Source organism: Oncorhynchus tshawytscha, linkage group LG04 (genome assembly GCF_018296145.1).
Source record: "Oncorhynchus tshawytscha isolate Ot180627B linkage group LG04, Otsh_v2.0, whole genome shotgun sequence".
NCBI classification, from domain to species: domain Eukaryota; kingdom Metazoa; phylum Chordata; class Actinopteri; order Salmoniformes; family Salmonidae; genus Oncorhynchus; species Oncorhynchus tshawytscha.
In genome coordinates, this window is record NC_056432.1 from 16961145 (window position 1) to 16965087 (window position 3943).

Sequence of the window (3943 nt, forward strand, 5' to 3'; positions counted from 1 at the left end):
GTTAGGATTTCTCTCATTCCCATAAATTAATAGAATTTCTTACAGTTTATTTCGGCTGTCCCTGTTACTTGTATATACAATTATCTTTGCATCTGACAGCATCATGAGTTCTCCTAAGTGTTACGCACTGGTTTCGGTGAACCAAGTTTGCTTGATAAGTAACCTTGCTTAAGACCTGGAGACTTGTGTTAGCTCCCCAAGCTAATGCTTAGGCTTTAGATCAGTGGGCTATGACCATATTGTGGCGCACAGGAAACGTGGGTTTTAACCCGGTCAGTTACATGAGCTCCTGGTTGACCCCTAGCTCCTGGTTGACCCCTAGCTCCTTGTTGACCCATAGCTCCTGGTTAACCCCTAGCTCCTGGTTGACCCCTTGCTCCTGGTTGACCCCCTAGCTCCTGGTTGACCACTAGCTCCTGGTTAAACCCTAGCTCCTGGTTGACCCGTAGCTCCTGGTTGACCCCTAGCTCCTGGTTGACCCCTAGCTCCTGGTTGACCTCTAGCTCCAGGTTGACCCATAGCTCCTGGTTAACTCCTAGCTTCTGATTGACCCCTAGCTTCTGATTGACCCCTAGCTACTGGTTAACCTCTACCTAATGGTTGACTCCTAGCTCCTGGTTAACCCTTAGACATACCTTGTGATCATGTGTCAGTCCTGTGCCCAGTAAGACACATTCATGACAAAGACATTATATCTGTCAGACAGGGCTTTTCAAGCCAATCACTTCATAAATGGCATCCTTGTTTTTTATGTAACATTTTCAAAAGACATTGACCCCACAAGACTGGCTTTGAGTGGCATGCGTGTGTGACCTGTGACAGTGGTAGTAGACAGAATGAAGAGCATAGGTGAGGGGGCTCGGCCAGCGGGCTGGGCCAATTATGATCAGAGACCTGTATCTGTGTAGACTTCCAGTTGGTGGTGGAAACCTTCTCAGACAGTAGCTACTAGCCTATAAGTTCAGCTCCTTGTCATGTGGAGGCTTCCCTGTCTCTCACTTTCTCTCCCTCACTTTACAATCACTGAGAGACAAGTCTGTTCACTGATATGCTGTCTTGACTCACCTCAAATCAGTTGTTTCAGTATACTGGGTTTTGGCTGCATTTACACAGGCAGCTCAATTCATTAATCAGATCAGCTCTGAAAAAGATTTGATGTGAAAGATCTGATGTGATTGGTCAAAAGACCAAGGAGTGTAAAAAAATATCAGAATGTGGCTATCTGTGTAAACGCAGCCTTCTAGTCTCAGTCCTCTTCAGTGATGCGTCTGTACAGGAGGTGGTTAATAAGTAAGGCAAATCGTGTTCTTTACTCAGTACCAAATATTGAGATTCCCTTACGGGTACCCACAATAGAAAAAAAAACATATCCAAAATGCATTATTTGTATCATAATACAATGACTTCTGGCAACTCATTCCCCACAAAAAGCAGCCATTTGGCCAGGCATTGAATGGCATTGTGTCACTGGTACAGTAGGACTGTACAGTGTGTCTTTCTCCTTCTTTACAGTGACTTGACATTGCTTTAGATGCCTTTGTGGCAGCAGACAATTGTACATCTGTGTGGTGCCTCCTCAGCTGTAAAAGTCAGAATGACAACATGTCAGGTAGGCTAGCGGCAGGTAGGTAGCCTATAAGACTGTTGAGCAAGTTACAGAAGGTAACTGAAGCCTAGTTTAAAAATAAGTCGTTGTGATCTTGAGCAAGGCACTTAACCCTAATTGCTTCTGTAAGTTGCTCTGGATAAGAGTGTCTGCTAAATTACTCAAATGTAAAAAATCTGTTGTTACAAAGTTGTAGTGGCACATTGAGGCTCACAACTTGGAGTCTTGAAACGACATTATGTGGTAGTTATGTGTTTACTGGGAATGTGGTGGTCTTCTATGAATTCTGTATTTTGTTGCAGCCATTGTTCATTTACTGTAATCATGTACTCATGTATTTCCTTATTTAACCTCTGTTTGTTTCGTCATGATGTGGCTAATGTTTCCATTTAAAGGTTGAGTGAAAGCATATCTTATTAACCTCACCAATATGTGATAGGTAGAGAGATCTGTCTAAGTTTGGCTGAAGCTCAAAAGATGGAATCCGCAGTAAGGGAAACTGCGCAACTGTCTGCCCAACGGCCATAGTTATTGTTTTGTTCATGAAGCAGGGCAGAGAAGTCCGTGGGGGGAAAAAAACAGTGTTTGTTGTTTACAGTAACTTCTTTGTTGTCGTAATACCACAATCTAACGTGGCAGTTTAACCAATAAGGACTCCAGCTTGAAGGTGAGATTTTTATGTTGATATTATTTTGAGTCTGTTTATAATGGTCTGCTGTTGTTGTAAAAGATCCCTCAGTCAAATATGAGCACTTTAAAAGCAGATACGTTGCGATTGACATACAGTATAATTTGTATGTTTTTGTCTCAAAAGGAATAAAAAAAGAAACCATTGTTTAGATGTGTATAGTTGTCTCTTCACAGCATTTGAAAATAAAGTTTTAAAGGGTCTGGGTGGTAATGTCTGTTTAGAAGCTTCATAAAGGTATCTTACATGTACTAACATTTATAATTTTACAAGCTTAGTTCTTTCTTTGTTATTATTGTAGCCTTATGGTATAGCTCATTATGGTAAGACTACAAAATTAGATGATAATCCATGTTTCCACAATCTTTTTTTTAAACCTTTATTTAAACTAGGCAAGTCAGTTAAGAACAAATTCTTATTTAGAATGACGGCCTAACCTGGCCAAACCTGGAAGACGCTGGGCCAATTGTGCGACGCCCTATGGGACTCCCAATCACATCCAGATCTGATACAACCTGGATTCAAACCAGGACTTGCACTTAGATGCAGTGCCCTAGACCGCTGCGCCACTCGGGAGCCCAAGTGGTGATGAGAAAGACATTGAACAAAACATTCTCAATAAGAGACGACTGTCAGTTTGTAATTTTGGGGAGGTACAAAAATATGTTTATTCTACATAAATAGGCTTCTATAATATATTAGAAATACAATATCCTCCCTAAAAATGAGTTAGTCTGTGACTTTAATGACCTCTGGAACCTCTAGTGGTGATCTGTTGAACTGCATGCTTATCCAAGACCCTAATAGCCCTAACCCACCATCCGTGGAAGTTACTAAGGCGTGAAATTGTGCATGTCCTTCAATATATCTCCCCCTTAGGAAGACGACTGACTTCTGCTGTTCTCATCGTTTTTCCCCTAAATGCACAATGTCCATCACCGTTCCCTTTCGGTTCATTTTTCTTTTTGTTTATGAACCAAAAAATAGGCAGAAATGGTTTGTTTGTGGAACGGAATGAGACCGGGTAGACATTTGTAAACAGTCTATCATATACTACAATGACTATTAGCTCAGGATGTTTTCAATCTAAACCAACTCTACTGACCGGGCTATTTCCCTGGATGTCCATGGCTTTTTCTTCAATCCTGCTACTGTGTTTGAATGTTCTCAACAGCATTTATGAAATATTCATTTTCTTGGTGTATGTATGCTTGGTGCGTTGGAACTATTTCTGTGTCATCCCTATTTTGTATTATCTGTCTCCAGTTGACATATTTATGCCTGGTAATTACTCTTCAAGTCAGGGAGGCTAGAACAAGGCTTTCTGGAGCGGGGCTCATAAGCAGGTAATTGAAAAGATGAGCCTAGAATAGATTGTGTGTGTGTGTTTGTGTGTGTGTGTCTCTCTCTCCCTCTCTTTCTCTCTTTTTCTCTCTCTCCCTCTCCCTTCCTCTCTTTCTCTCTCTCTCTCTCTCTCTCTCTCTCTCTCTCTCTCTCTCTCTCTCTCTTCCTCCCCCCCTCTTTCTCTCTCTCTCCCTCTTTCTCTCTCTCTCTCTTTTTTCTCTCTCTCTCCCCCTCTTTCTCTCTCTCTCCCTCTTTCTCTCTCTCTCTCTTTTTCTCTCTCTCTCCCCCCTTTCTCTCTCTCTCTC

At 41.8% G+C, this 3943-nt stretch overlaps 1 protein-coding gene across 1 annotated transcript in view; it reads left to right on the forward strand.

The window, feature by feature from the left end:
• Nucleotides 1–1163, forward strand: part of fibcd1a (fibrinogen C domain containing 1a) — a 99538-nt gene extending 98375 nt beyond the window's left edge. Inside the window, exon 8 of the mRNA XM_024417061.1 lies at nt 1–1163. This exon is cut by the window's left edge and continues 538 nt beyond it. The gene's annotated coding sequence lies outside the window, so the exon portion shown is untranslated.
• The last annotated feature ends 2780 nt before the right edge of the window (nt 1164–3943 follow it).